At 37.1% G+C, this 16,335-nt stretch overlaps 1 protein-coding gene and 1 long non-coding RNA gene across 7 annotated transcripts in view; one reads left to right on the top strand and one right to left on the bottom strand.

Moving 5' to 3' along the window:
• PTPRK (protein tyrosine phosphatase receptor type K) overlaps positions 1-16,335 on the bottom strand; it is a gene marked incomplete at its 5' end in the record, with an annotated part of 380,851 nt that overhangs the window by 35,490 nt on the left and 329,026 nt on the right. The window lies entirely within an intron of this gene.
• The window catches only part of LOC310907266, a 371,251-nt gene that overhangs the window by 271,140 nt on the left and 83,776 nt on the right, over positions 1-16,335 (top strand). The window lies entirely within an intron of this gene.

Here is a 16,335-nt window from a genome sequence, read left to right as displayed (position 1 = left end):
GTGACCACTTCCCTGGGGACACCAGTTTAGTGCCCAACCACCCTCTGGGAGAAGAACCTTTTCCTAATACTCAACCTAATCCTCCCCTGCCGCAACTTCACGCCATTCCCTCACATCACTGGACACCAGACAAAAGAGATCAGTGCCTGCCCCTTTGCTTCCCACCATGAGGAAGTTGTAACTGCAATGAGGTCACCCCTCAGCCTCCTCCAGGCTGAACAGACCAAGTGACCTCAGCTTCTCCTCGAGGCCCTTCACCATCTTTGTTGCCCTTCTTGCAGCAGAAAGTGTATGTGTATGCATACAGCTGCATAAATATATATATGTATCCACACCTTCACACATGCACCTGGATTTCAAAATAAGTTACAATATTAAAAAGCAGAAGACAAAGCAGAGACAATATATCAACTTACAACTATTACTTCATTTAATGTTTTTGGGGTTTTTTTCACATATTAAATATGGAATATTTAACACTGAATAGTAAGAAAACATTTACACACAAATAGTAAAACATTTTTTTCCAAGCCACAATGTGAACCTTAAACTGCAGTACTTCTGTCCTTCATCCAGTTTCAGTCCACCTTTGCACATTAATTCACCTTAAAACATCTGGTCTGAGATCTGCATTCTACTGGGAATTTTGATGCTCTAAATAAAGTCATCCACAAAGCCAAGCCTAAAGTCAGCGGTAGTTTTATTTCTGTTTATAGGCCCTGAAAGGAACCCCACAAACCACTGTTCTACAGAGAGGTGAAACTAGTCCATAACACAGTTGAGTGGGCTGAGGCTACAGGTTACAGCAGAGAGAAAAATAGAATTTACATGAAAATGAACAGCCATTCAGTCTGCACTTCTTTGCATAACAGCCTGGTGTAAAAGATCAGGAACAGGAGCTTTTCCAGCCTGGTAAAAATATGAAAAATATAAATAGGCTTCAGCCAGGGGTAAAATCCCATGAGATGTTTACTTGTAGAATTGAAAATGCCTTTCCAGTTTTCTAGTTCCTGCTTTCTAAGGCTGTGGCCTTTCCTCTACTCACTGGCATGAAGGGGTACATGTGCTTGCTCCCTGTGGCCCTTCTTCTCTCACACTCCACTCAGCGTGCAGCAGATGCCACTTAACCTCTCCCCTCACAGCATCTTCATGTGGAATAAGTTACCGACCATTGGTATCATCATGCTTACGTCATTACACAGAAAATGTCCTTTAGTCTGAAACTAGGATGCTTCTCAACAGATCACCAAAAGCAGCAGAACAAAAACCAGAGTGAAGTCAATATGAGAGAAAGGCTACTGCTCCCCTGAAAATCTATTTAGAAAGCCAGTGCAGTCATTTTCAGGGATAATTGGTATCTAATACTTTCTGGGTTTAACGGTGTTACACAGATCATTTATATTCGTAGTCCATGTGTAGGCATCTGTATCCTTTTGAGGGAAGGATAATGCTGTTGTTTAAAATTACTCTTTATTACTTGTTTCTGTAACCTTCATCTCTGCAGTCTCTGAACCCTGTACTAACAACTTACCCTCAGAAAAACCTTCTGAGTTAGGAAGGTGCAGAACGCCTTCCAGACACTACACGAGAGCTAGACAGACAGGGAGAGATCTGGCAGTGCTTTAATCATAAAACTTAATCATCATCATAAGAATTCATCATTATAATCATCTCTCTCACCTACAGCTTGAACTCTATCTGCTGAGAAATACTAAATGTTTCCTTCTCTATGTAAATACATGCCTGCATGCACACTTGCATACATAACCTGTGAGGACTGAATACTATATATTTTGTTTCTATTATATGTGTTGTTAAGGTGTCAAGGGGTATAAATGGGGATCAGGCAAGAGATGTGTGCATGTACAACACACACAAGCTAGAATCAATGTCAGATACACATATGACAATGTCTAACAGAGAAAATGAGGGGTATGACTTTAGAGGCAGAAATGGAATATGAAGGTATTGAACATTCTCAATGCTTAACGTGACTCAGCTCCCAGTCCAGTACTAGCTGGGCCGGATGTGACAAATGTGAATGAACATTTGATAAGCAGTAGAGCCAAAAGGCCAATCAGTAGAGTCAAAAGACAAATCTAAGCTAGATATAAATGGCTTTATATGCCAAAAGGGAAAAAAAATCATATTTGCTGTATGGAGTACTGAGAAACAGCAAGGACATGGGAAGGGTAAAGAGGGCGTATGCAGGAATGGGATATTTGCTGTGTCTGGAATTGTACAAAGTGAGTGCAGCTGGGCAGCTCTGACCTAGAAAAGGCAAGAACTACTCAATCTGCAAAATAACTAAGGCTGGAGTAAGAGATTTAGTTGTGTGGATGGAGATTTAAGACCAAGTCTAAGAGATTTCAAAATACGAATGACAGGGATTGAAAGTGACCTGAAGATGCACTTCAAAACTTGAAGGCTCAAAAATACATCCAAAAATACAGGCTTTGAGCTTTGATCAGGACAGTGGTATTTTCAAAGGAGTATAAGGGACGAGAGAGTGAAGTGGAAAGAATGACAGACCTGTTTCACACTTCCCTGGAGAAAGACAGGACCCTTATAACTTGATAGAGAAAGCTGCAATATACGTGCTTCTCTGAGTCATGTTTAAAACTATTGCATGGCCACACACACAGTTGTTTCATTCAGAAAAATTACTTTAGGAAAAAAACTATCCATGTCTCAGAAAGTCTGAAGGAAAGGCTACTGAGGGTGTTTACATATTTGGCTAAATCAGGCACAGGTGTTTTATTACATATGTTCCAGAAATGATTGGTTTGGATCATCAGTAATTTCAAAATGAAGCTCTCTGCCAATTCTTTCAAACAACAGTGGAAAGTCAGGAGGATAATTACTGCTTGACCATTTGTTCTTGTTTCCTTACATTAAGGGTTTTAAAGTAAGGGACAGTAACTCATTCCATGAACTTTAAGGCTACTTATGAGATGAAGCTGGTACCCACTAGAAATGCACCACAGAGTCCTAAATTAGTTGAGGAAAATGCCAATGAATAGTCATACACTAACCAAGTGTATAATCAGTGGATGAGCCTCCTATACCCAAAATGTTAAAATCTACTAGCAAAATGATACATGTCTTGGCAATAATGAAGCCAGGATTATTATATTTCCAGAAACAGATAATAAATGCATTCTTTAGACTAAATTCTACATTTGGGGGCTATAGGAAAGTAATCATAGATATAATTCACACTGTGATCTATGTGTATTGCATGCAATGATTATTTTGAGGAAGCTATTGAATGTAGCATAGAATAATTTCATGAAACTTATGAATTTGAAAGCATTTTATATTACTTGTGTTTTAACTTTGATAGTCAAAGTGTATCGTAATAACCATGTGTGAACTTACATGGGTAAGCTCATAACCAGAGTGGAAAATAGAGAAACCTTGGCTACATGTTAAACCTAGACATATAAGTGAGTATCTCCTGGCTGCTGATTGCACAAGGACTTCAGAAGCAAGTGAACAACTGCTTACTCTGAGAACTCCCCATCTCCACCTTCTAAAAGACATTCAGGGATTTAGTTCTCTGAAGTGGCTCTTCTGCAGACTGAACCACTGAATTTGTCAAACAAAGTAAGTGAGGTAACCATGGCTTGACCAAGAACAAATCTTGCCTAACCAACTGAGCTGGAGTGATGGAATGTGATGGAGTGACTACATCAGAGGGCAAGGGAAGAGTTACAGTTGTCATCTATCTGAACTTTTGTAAGCCTTTGACATGGTCCATGACAACATCCTCACACAACATCTCTAAACTGGAGAAATACAATTATTTTGGTAATTGGAGTTAACTACTGTATGTCTAAAAAGGGCAAAAATGCTCTAAAATTATTCCAGTTATAAAAACACTTGCTTTACTAATTTTAAATGCTCCTTTTTAGTAATGTAGTTGTGCAATCCTCTCTTATATCTTGAACATCAGACTCTATTAAAAGGTAATTTATTGATCTGAGAAAGAACCTTGCATGGTAACAGAATGATGATCATACAAAAATGGACTCTCTATTGACTACTAATTCCTTTGACCGGTCTCACTCTAATAGACCAGGAATTAAATATTAATTTTTACACTGTCTTTGCCTTGCATATCAATGCTTTTTGCATTTTGATTCCGTAAATCTGAGAAAAGGCTACAGTTTTCAACCTGTGCAAACTCATCTTCCATAAAATTTGCACAAAGAGTTTCTGACCTGAAACAAAGCACTAACTACATTTTCCCCTGTACAAAAATAGCTGCCTACACTGAAGATTTATGAGCTAGATTGGGAAGTGAACACTGGATTCTAGCAATTTATCTACTTGCCTTTCTTCTGAACTAATGAACAGCAACAATCGTATTCCACAGTCCCACTCACAAAGTTCATAAAATAATTTGATCCAATGATTCTGACTCTGCACATAGCCAGTAACAGTCACCATATGAGAAGTTGTTCTCCTTGTTTTCATAGATAGTAAAGGAGAGTATTCAATCAGTCAACTTCCATGATTTATAGCATGAAGTTCAACTGTGAACAGCACTAAATTAAACTAGTATAGCTAACTCTCTCAGGGACAGTAAAATTCTAAACAGGTGAGGTAGAGTCCATCTTCTCATAATTTCCTGATGTACTTAATTACTCTAAATTTCTAAACCACATTTTTAATCAAACACACCAAAAAATCCAATATCCACTTTTAAAATTGAGCATATACATATTATTTACACCTAATTTTTGAAGTATACTGTGGCATAAGGAATCCAGTCACGGCACATATTTCTTTCCTGTCTTCTCCTTCCTTCTGTGGTTCAAAATTTACACAGAGCCTTGCAAAATTGTCAGAGAATTTATGACGCTCAGCACAAAATCTATTCGCCTATACCTTCCCAAGAAGATGGTGTAGGAATCAAGATAATGATATTCTACTTACTCATCCAAACACAATTATTCAAGCAGAAAATTCTGATAGGATTTTGCAGGGCTGTTTGCATGGTACCACTAAGAGAACAGCCAGCCTTCCAAAAGACAGCTTTTAAATCAGAAGTTTTGAACAACATTTTTATATGCAACCTTCTCACCATATGATTTGACTCTCTTAACATTCACAGCATTTTATTCTGGGCTTCCTTTGTGTGAGCAAGGGAGGAAATTCAGTTTTATGCATGATTAAAGCTGCTATTTTATTACACTGCATTTTCTTTGAATGTTAATTTCTGTTTATGGCAGATCTTTGAATTCTCACAAACTGGTGTTATTGCTGCATAGCTTGATATTCAAAATAGCTGTGCTCAAGATAATCTGTTCTGCACTTTTGTTATGTGACATTCAAAAACTTTTAATTAAATCCAGGAATGACATCTGAACAAGTTCAACAAGGTAACATCATGATAACATCAAATGAAACTGAAGGTAGCTCTGGAGATGTCAGTCTGTCACCTGAGAAAAGGACTTGTTGAAAAATCAGGTGAAATTCTCTGACAAATAATCTTTTTTAGACTGGTCTGCCCTGTGTTTTAATCATCCACCCAGAAAGACTGTTCTGCTTGCATCAGTCTTGTTTTTCTACTGCTTTGCTACAGTGATAATCATCATGCAATTAAGGAAATTTTTATAGGTCTGAAATTTAATTAATAAATGCAAGTTCACTGAGAGAAGATCCATAACCACTTTTAGCTTTATTAAGTTTAAAAAAAAGCCTAAGCTGATCCTATTTGCTGAAAATATTTTAATGTATATTTTCAGGGATCAGGAGACAGGATGTGCAGCTTGTTCTAGCAAATTATGTACATGATTCATGGGGTCTTACAGATATCCTCACATGGGTCACTTTAGTACAGCACTACTGATTTTTCTTTCTCAAGTTGAAAGCTGAAGTTATATTTAGTGGGAAAAGAATCTCCACAATTCTCCCTTGCCTACACCTCCTAAAGAATTTCTCTCTTGGACTACTTTTGGGAGACGAAAGCATGCCAGAAATTTACTGGGGTTTGGATCTATCTAAGATGTTCCTTCCAGAATTTTACATCACAGAGTTTTAGGGTAGCATTATTAGAAAGGAAATTTGTACATGATTGTGAACAGAAAATGTTCATGGTGATTCTCTGAGCCGTGTTCTGAAGTGTCAGGTTCATCCCTGTCACCATGGTAACCAGGTTCTTTACTGTCCCAAGGAATAGAGTTTAACAGTCTCTGCCAGTGAAAAGGGGGATCCCAGGCACCACTAGCCTCTTCTCTGAGCTTGTCCTGAAAGGGGAGGGTAGGGCTTAGATAAAATCTGTGGTCTCACATTTGTGTTGCAACATACTGTGCCAAATTTATCCTGAGTGTCCCTCACTGGGGGAAAGGGAGAGATGTCACCACCTCCAGGTGCTGCCAGCTGAGCCTAACAGAAGGAGCCCTCAGGGCCCCAAAGCTTTGTGATACTATAAGTTAAGCCTTCATATGGACAAAATTATATATGACTATGTTCTCCACATAAAAGGTCATTGCTGCAGAAATTGATACAGACACAATTTATGGGCCCCTTCTGATAGTTTATGTGCAAAACCAAAATAAATACAGCTTCAGGCTAACCTCTAGTTAGTCAGATTTGGGATGGTTTTAGGAGCTGTAGAAGTTAAGCACCAGGAGGTTCACAGTTGACTGTGCATACAAATATGGTATCAAGTAAACAAGCTACACATCCTGCTTTCAGATAATGCAGAAAAATAGCTTGAGCGACTGGATACTTTTTAGATTGTGAACACATAGTTTACAAATATTTATATACATTTTAATTAATTAAACAATCTAGCACAGTATATCTTGCCCTACAATAATGATAATGCTACCTGAAAGTCCAGTATAATGTGTACATTTATGTATAAAAGACCAGTTTCTGACTAGTGTTGATAAGCCCTCTCAAATGTTGATAAATGTTGCTTTGATAAGTCACATCCAATTAAAAAAAAAAAAAAAAAACCAAACCAAACACATCTCTACAACTCTCCAGGACTTTCAGATCACTTAATTGATGGTACTTCTTTGGTAGGAAACTCTAAGGGAAACAGAATCATGTAGACCAAGTCTCTGCTGTGATACCGGTCTGAAATGAAAATTAACGAGGGCTCTGAAATCAGTAATGTCCATGAATTTATGGCCAATTAGCAAAGAGTTTACTTTAATAGATTCAGAAGTATCAAGTGAAGAAAGTGCTGAATCTGTTTGCCTCAATAGCTGAGAAACCTTGGGCATGAGCAGATGAAGAGAGCCAGAGCAGGAACAATGCTGAGGAGACAATGATCCTGGCAACACTGCCCTGCTGTCCATGGGTCACATTGAAAGAGAAAATTAGTGCCATCGAGGCGTTTCTACTATATTTGCCACTTAGACATACTTCTGGAGCTGTGTAGTTTGCAGGCACTTTACTATCTTTAAAACAATGGCAAGGATAGGAGGATTTAGTTATGGGGAACTAGGACATTCAGCAAATGTCATAATCCACAGGTTTTGCTGCTTTTGAATTGCAAGCTGCTATCCTCTGCAAGAAAACAGCTGTTTGTGCAGAGATAACTAAGTTAGCTTTAAGGGAGCTGGCTCAGTGATGCACCATGCCCCCAGGACATAAAAAGCTCTGGGCCAATACAGATGGCAACACTGACAAGGCACTTTACACAGAGGCGTAAATTAAAGTTATGCAGTCAGCTTCAGTTCAGTTGGTTTAGAGGAGACAGGACATGAGATAAAAATGGTGGGCTAAGACTTCTGCAATGGCACCTCTCAAAGTAAAGAGCAAACATAGAGGAGCACGGCCTGTCCCCATCTTGCAACATCACTGCCCAAGAGAGTGGAGACTCCTCCTGGTCATAGCCCCTGACAAAGTGCAGGTGGCTGAGCTGCCTTTGAAAATTCTAACTCCAAAACATTCAGAACAAATTATGCTGTTGAGTTTTACATGTGGACAAATACTAATTTATTCCTTTGTCTACTAGACACCAGAAAATCCAAGACACAACCTTTTTTCTCCCCTTCCATTCTGGACTGCCTTAGCTCCCAAACAAATAACAAATATTTGAAAGGAATCAGGATACCATATTTCAGGGGTACTGTGTTTTTACAGCCTTCGAAGTTCTCTTTCAGGTCTTCGTTTCACAATTGTTGACAACAGTGCAAAGGCTGGAGATTTACCTGAAAGAATACTAATCTGCGTGACAACTCAGGTTTTAGAATCTTATAGATTTTCTAAAATAGAAACTTGTGAACATTAAGTGCTTTTTGCAAAGTACCAGATCTCATTGTGTGACAGCTGCATGTTTGAAATGTTGGAAAAAATCAGAGAAATACTTAATGTGATTTTATATTTTTTTTGAAATCTGGTCATTTGTCTGTGTCTTGCCAAAAAAATTCAAAATAAGGCTTTCTTGAGCCGCTTATGTGTTTCTTTCAGTAGCCAATATGGAAGTAGAGATCTAAAAATTCAAACAAAATTTATTCATGGCATGTGTACTAACAGACCTTGAAAAGGGTATATAAAAAATGGATGCAGAAATACATAACATGCATGTTGTAAAGTACTGGACTGAAACAATGAAATATGGACCACTATTGCTCTCTGATTTTCTGGAAAGATGTATTGGCTAAAAATGATGCTCTGATTTACCTCATCAGCAAGCCATTTAAAAACTGCTACCATTTCTTAAGGTCACTGTGATTACTTCCCTTTACAAGCCCAATGGACCTGTTATAAGACCTGTTGCAGCACTTTTTCCTGGGAAGATATAAAAGTAGTCAGCTTCTTGCTAATGAGATCATTTGTTAAGTTAGTGTTTGGCTACATTACAAATCAATCAACTTCCAAGTTTTAGTCTAAACAAACTGCCTTCAAACACATGTGTTTTTAAAGAAAAAAATCTCTCTTGATGTTATAAAATTTCAGCTGTGCAACACACTGCACTGAGAAGTTGCCTGGTGTTGACAATGAGTCCTATATGGCTTGTTAGCTCAGAATTTATTCTTAAAAGAAAATTATTTAAAAAGCAATGTTTGGTAGCAAAGATACAAATATGCCTCATCTTTCCACTAGATAGCATTTAAGAAGTTTAGCAGAGAAAGTACATTATAATGATCATTACTGCTTATATAGGCACATGACATGGTTTATGTGAAAAAATATTACCCTCAAATGCTTGAAGTTACATTTTGCTATATTTATTGAAAATGACATTCTATGAATAACTTCTGCTAATTTAAGCAACTATAAAATTGCAAGTGAGAATTTACTGATAGTGTAGGAGTTGCAGAGTTAATGCAGACTTGTGTAATTACACTGAAGGAAGTAAGGACAGCTTAACTCTCCTCCACCAGAAAAGTGCAAACTCTCACCCCAAACGATAGCTCAAAATACAGAAAATGAGATGAAAAAAATTCTTATATCAAATGCAGTGCTAATAACATTGCAGATGGAATCAAAGGATGGAGGTAATGAAGAACAGAAATAGTCTTTCCTTTAGTAGTTTCAAAAAAACCAAGCCCACACAAACTAAAGCTTATATATTGCTAAATCTAGCCTTTGATAGCAGCCATCAGTTGTTATTTGCCATTCAGAATGGTGAAAGATGAGGAAATAAGCAGAACCCCCCAAGAAAACAAGTGGTTAATTCTTCCTTTGTAGGTAGGTCCTAGTTTTTCCAAGCATGTATAGATTAAATTTTATAATACATAGCATAAATACAGTTTGTATATAATCTTTAATAGCACCCATCTATTCTTAGTATCCCAGATCATTAGTGTCATGACTGCCAGGCTTCAGCATTTTTTTCCTGTAAAATTTGGTACTTTTTCAAATAGAATGAAAGAGTAAATATGTGTGTGTGTGTATACATATATATATATATATATACACACACTCTGACAGAAGAAAAGATGCTTTCTTTTACAAGGGTTATATTCTTCCATCCAAAGAAATTTTTCACAGCTTCTTCAGTTCTATAATACTTTGATGACATGGTGCAGTATTCATAGGAGTCCATTGGGCTGGCTGGGAAACAACTGCACTGGTTCTGCAACACAGAACCATGGAGAGAGAATCTTTTTTTCACTTTTAAAACCTTCCCATCTGAAGAGCATCCACTCCCAGAAAGTTCCATGGGTTAAAACTCTTGAGGTTCTCCTGAACTTTTTAGCACTAATAGGTGTCTTAAGCAGCTGGATGTCTGGGAGCATGAGAGAAAGGCAAATATCCTCCTCCAAATCAGTGGGGGGAGTATCACCCAGCTGCACATCACAGCAGGCTGCAAGTACTATCTCAGCCATTACCCTAATTATGCAGTTGCTCCCAAATCTGCTTATCCAAATACATCTGAAAGGTCTTATGTCAGCACTTTAAGCTCGGCCACCTGATTTTGGACTGAAACATCCAAAGCCGTGGTGCTTATCCGTGCTGGTCTACCAGCTGTGATGTGAGGGCAACAGCCTTTAGCTGGCTAAAAGCTTTGTCATCTTCTGCTACACCACCATTTCCAACCCAACTATGTTACCTAAGCCTTAAACCCTGTGTAAGAAGTCAAGAGCCTGTCTATAGGCTTGTTTACCACTTCTAGAAACACAGACATAATGACACTGCAACAACATGCAGCTAATGCAATGACAACTGTATGAAAAACACATCAATAATCACAGCTCTGGCTTGACTGCCATTGATTATTGAGTTCAGATCAGGACCTGTAATGATATTAAAAGCCTTTCATACTGTGTCATTGCTTCTCTTTCTATATATTCCTATATTATTAATATGTCAAAGAAACTTTCAAGCACGAAGAAGAGATGGCAGTCCTTCAGATGACAGGACAAAACATGCCTGGAAAAAAAAAAAGGCTTAAGGTGTATTGCCACTTTCTGAACCTTTGGGTCAACTTTTTCACATTTTTTCCTTTTAATACTGAAGTTTTGTTACCTTCAAATCTTAAACTAATTAATCTCCCTCATCTGAAAAAAAAAAAAAAAAGAGATTTTTTGTTATTTCCATTACTCAAGGAAATATTCACACAAGACTGTGATGGGGATCCAGGTGTAAACTGCCATAATTAAAGAAAGATGAATTTTTACACCTGGTATTATACTGGTTCATAATAAGTAAAGGAAAAGAAGTTTTAATTTCACAAAGCACAGACACTGGCAGAATACAGTGAGGCTGTAGGAAAGGTACATGGGCTGTACAGTATACAGAACTAAAAGGTAACAGTTTGAAAATTACTTTAGTACCCCCTCAGCTGCATGTTTTACACAGGTATAGATTGTTGGGTTGTTTTTATCCAGAGGATGAAATTACCTGCTCTGTACTGGATATGTCTTGGGGTGCTGCTTTTTCAGCTAGTTTCTCTAGGAAAACACAATGTATCAAAGGATAAAACTCCAACCATATATTTAACAAAAGCTTCAAACTCACATACAAGTCAAAATAAATGAAGCCAACTATAACATGCAAATATTGTATTATGATTTATGTAATAGATTGTCAGCAAAGGAGATTACTGTTCTGGTATTTATGCTTTAAATCTGGTTTTAGGGTTTTCAGTCAGTTGTGATCTGATTAAAATGTGACTGATTTGGAGGAGAAAATCACCTTAAACTGACCGAATGCCAAGAACTCTTGCAGATGAGGTGACAAAGATATCTATACTGAGGCCCTGAGCTATGTCTAACAATGACCAAAACCAAATTTGCATCTAAAAATGAGAACAAAGATTGTATTAAACCACTGACATTAAAACAATGTGTTCTAGTGTTGGGCACACAAGCTAAGACAGATCAGTATATACCTCATTTGGACATACATCACTCCTTTGGCGATTGTGAACTGCATTTTGAAACACACAGGCCACTCCACACTGTGAGTTCCCATTTATAAGCAGGAATTCCTGGCCATTCATGGCAGCAATGGCCTTTCTTCTTTTCAAGGAAGGGAAAAATGGCTTTATTCACTGACTAACTTGATACAACTTTAATGAATGGTTCACCTCAGCTTTTTATTGCTTAAAACCCTAGCAATGTTATCTATCATCTTTCTTAGAGACAGATAGCCAAAATTTTCAGACTTGGGTTGATGGATTCACCCTCATATATTCAGACAGCACCAACACAGGAGATGATTTTCAGATTGTTTGAACAGCTTTCATAAATCAGATGAATTGTCATACTTTAACTAATATGTGAAAAGAAATGTTCACCTAGGAAATATATTAGCCAATGAATGGAATGACACTATCTGATAAGACCTTCTCTTGCCCGATTCTGGTGTAACAATAAGGCTAGTAAGTCCTACGTGAAAACATACTGCAATCCATACGATCACTCCTGCTATGTACCAAATACTCAAAAGGTAAAATTAAATACAAAACTGCTTGCAAACTTCAAGCATTTAAGAAACAGAAAGTGGAGAACAACAATGTATTTCTGAAATAAATATTAAACAACTTGGGACTACATTAAGCTTCATAAGAAAACTTTTTTATCACTACTACACAAAATGCTGAAAAAGAAAAGTAAGAAAAGTAAATGAAATCAGTGATTTGTGATCGCAAAATTGGACTGGAATTGTATCCCTAGCTTCATGAATCTGAGAGATATACGCCAATGAAAAGAGAAGCAAATCCAAATGTGGATCTCTGTGAGTGAAAGAGGTAGCCTATTTCTTTCCTTCTTTCCAAAGGCACAATCCAGACCTGTTACAGACATTAGTTCACACACTCCAGAAAGTCCATCTCTTGCGCTGGTTAGCCATGGGAACTTCAGGTGCATCTATATGTGCTGCCATCACAGAAAACCACCACTAACTCTGCGTAAATTGTCTTCCTTTTTGTGAGATGGGTAGAACAGGAATGAAAATAGTGCTAGGAATCATGACTGAAAGGCACCATCAATCTGCTTGGAGTCATTTACAGATCAATCTCCTTGTAATATATATCTTGGATCACTACTAGTAAGCCTTCACCTTTAGTTGGAGCAAGTACAACCCTTCCTATTTCTTACTGTGCAGATAGAAACAACCAACCAGCATCACTGAAATGAGGGAAGTGGTGTTACCTTCTACTTAACAGAAAATATCAATAAAGACCCTGTCATTTAACCTTCTCTAACCTCTGCCCCTGCTCCACAATCAAACAATTCCTGTCGCAAAGTACTGCACTGCTTTTAGTCTTGATGTTTCTTTTAAGGTTTTTAGGCCTGTATATCTTTTGCTAAGCTTAAAGAAATTATTTATAAAAGTAACCTTTACTGACCAGATGAATGAATCCAAATCAGATTAAGCCTAAAGATAAGCAAAGTAATGACTAAATTTCAGTGTCTGTGTATTTTTTTTTAAAATGTATTAGCATTGTGAACAAGCATGAATAAACAGGTTTTTTAACTAAAAAATGTTCCAGTTTACTTCAAATATTTTAAATATTCTTTACATTCAGTAATTCTCTTGAGACCTGGAAATTGAACATCTCTATATACATCTGAGAGCAGGACTTCTACAGAAATTCAGGAAGTATGCCAGGATAGACAAACAAGGAGTGTTTCAACCACTCTTAATGGAAACTACTAAAAGAAAAACCTTATTTCAAGATTCTGCCTTTTGCTTCACAAAACATAGTGAACAAAGATGCCAATTTAAGGAGTATAAGTTTACATAAAAGCAATAGTCACTGAAACATTTTTCATCAATTAGTTAAATATATTTACTCTAAGCTTCCAGCAGAATCATATGCAAAATATTCTTATGTCTAATTTCCAACATTCACAGTAAAATGTATTTATGCCCACTAAGAAAAAAAAAAAAAAAAAAAGCCTTATTAAACATTCATAGACATTGCAGGTATTTATTAAATCAATTTTGTCACCAGAAGATTTTTTTTATATAATATCAATTTTTACTCTGTTTATTGAACACTTGCAAAGCCTCTTTTAAGAAACATGAAAAATTTTACTGAGTAACAATACACTAAATTTCATTCTTAACTCAGCTCATTGACTTAACAATGTTCACTTAGTGAATGTGAATTCTAAAGAAGTTTCATCACATTGAACCATCTTACACTAATCTTGACTTTTGGCAAGGATAAAAAGTACCATTAATATTCAAGAACTTTTAATTACAAATGCTGATTAGAAACGCAGTGACAGCAGCAGCCAAATTCCAACAAAAATTCTTGAAAAAAGCAAATAATCCTCATCTCATAACTCCAAAACAAACAGCTCACTATGCTGGTATGTACTTCCCCATTAGACCCAAATATTCTTCTCCCATAGCCCTTCCACTATGCCTGTGCTGCTGCAGGTGGATAACAACCCAAAGGAACTCCTGCTCAGAGTTTTGTAGAGACCTTTCTCATATGCTTGGCCCACCAAATACTCTAGTAACAGAATATATCATCTTGGATTTCATTCCTGTCTTCAACATTGGATCAGGGAAGATTACAGCTGAGATTAAGCTGAGTTAGGTTCAGAGTGGGGTTATCCCTCCCTCTTCAAACAGGGACCCTTGTGAACAAGAGTCTGTTCCAGCCACAGTAAAATGAACAGAAATGGTTTGAGAATAATTTCCAAGATTGAAAGAAGTCTTTTCACCTCAGCTAATGCATGAAAAATTTCAAGAGGGTTGTGAGCAAAACAGTAAGAGAGAAGTAAACGGAGACTTTTCAGGGAGGCTGATCTCAAGGAATTTGGGGGAAATGCAAGTATGAAGTAGCCCACTCTGGGAATTATAATTTTCTCCTTTTCCCACAAAGGCCCTGTTCTTAAATTCCAGTTAGTTTCAAGAATCTGACAGGGAAAAATAAGCAGTTCATTCCCCTGTACCCACTGATATTTTTTCCCCCAAATTTAGAGCTAATGAAGAATTTCATTAATAAAAACTTCAGAACACCAAATTTGAATCATCACTGTAAACCTACAAAGAGGAAGAAATTTTACTGAAACTTCCTCCATTCTCTATGGAAATACAATATGCTGAGAAGCATGACCATAAAGTCTAAGCATTGTTAAGGAATCTGTCTGGCTGAGGTGGAGTACACCTTCCTCACTAGACTGGTTAGGGTGCTATGCTTTCGATTTCTCACTAAAACAGTGTTGATACATTGTTTTAGCTATTGTTGAGCAGCGCTTGCACAACATTGAGGCTTCCTCATTTCAAGGGGCATCCCATGTCATATGATGTCATGATCAAATAAAACCCAGGAATTCTATTTTTCCAAAACTTGGAGACAGTCTGTGTATGGGACTGAGTGTGGGAGGTAGTGAGTGAGCCTTTGTATCCTTTTTTTTAAAAAAATTAATCCTTTCTTCACTTATTAAACCATTCTTGGCTCACAGGTTTTCTTACTTTCCCTCTTCTGATTCTCTTTCCCATTCTGCCCGGTGAGCAGAGCAGCTGAGTGGGTGCTTAAATGCTGTTTGGGGTCAATTTTCCACCCTCCAAGGAGACCACAGAAAGGAAAAAAAAAAAAAAAGAGCAACAATGAAAATTGGTCAAAATCTTTTAAAAAATCCCAACCCATAGAAGAAACTCAAAAGCAACTTATACCATTGTCCATTTATATTCAGTTTGGTTTTCTAAAAAAAAAATAAGCTGTTTCTTCTTACCCAATTAACAAGACATATTTATAACGCTCTAGTCTGTTATTTACTGCACTGTAATTGGAATGTCATCTCTCCTAGTTAAACCTTTAAAAGTCCTTCCAGATATTAATTTGAAACAGAACACTCTGATGTAACAACTGAAAGAGTAGAAATAGAAAATAAACAAGCCTGGGGGTAACAAGGATCTCCCACTTGAGCTTTAAGTGTTTTCAGATAAAGGTAATGTTTAGCATAACTCTTTCCACAGCATCTCTTTTCCCCTTCCTCACTCTGCTGCCTTTACAACAAGGTAAAATAAAGTCATACCACATTTAGCAACCTTGACCAAAAAGCAGCCTATACTAACTGGCACTTTTTCACACTTTTTTTTTTGCTATACCTCTCTTCCCACCTTCTCTTTTTTTTTTTTTTTTTCCACACATTATTTAAGGCAGTTAAAGATTAAATTATTTGAATGTCAGACTTAAAAGGTGAAATACTCCAGTTTGCCACATTTTTTTTTCTCTATAGCAAGAGAGGATGAATGAAAAGGGAATAAATGACACAGTAGCCCTTTCATATCCCCCTTCTTTCAAGAGCATTCTTTTTTATTTCCCTCACTTTCAATTCAACCCATTCACAAAGGATTAGCATAACACATCTTTTTATGCTTGTAAGGGTTACAGCTGTAATCGCCTCACCTCATCACTTTACTTAGAAATCCTGTCTCCAGAGGAGTAAT

Source organism: Zosterops lateralis, assembly GCF_965231275.1.
Source record: "Zosterops lateralis genome assembly, chromosome: 3".
Lineage (NCBI taxonomy): Eukaryota > Metazoa > Chordata > Aves > Passeriformes > Zosteropidae > Zosterops > Zosterops lateralis.
The sequence above is the reverse complement of the archived record's forward strand: the minus strand, read 5'-3'. Positions and strand labels throughout refer to the sequence as shown.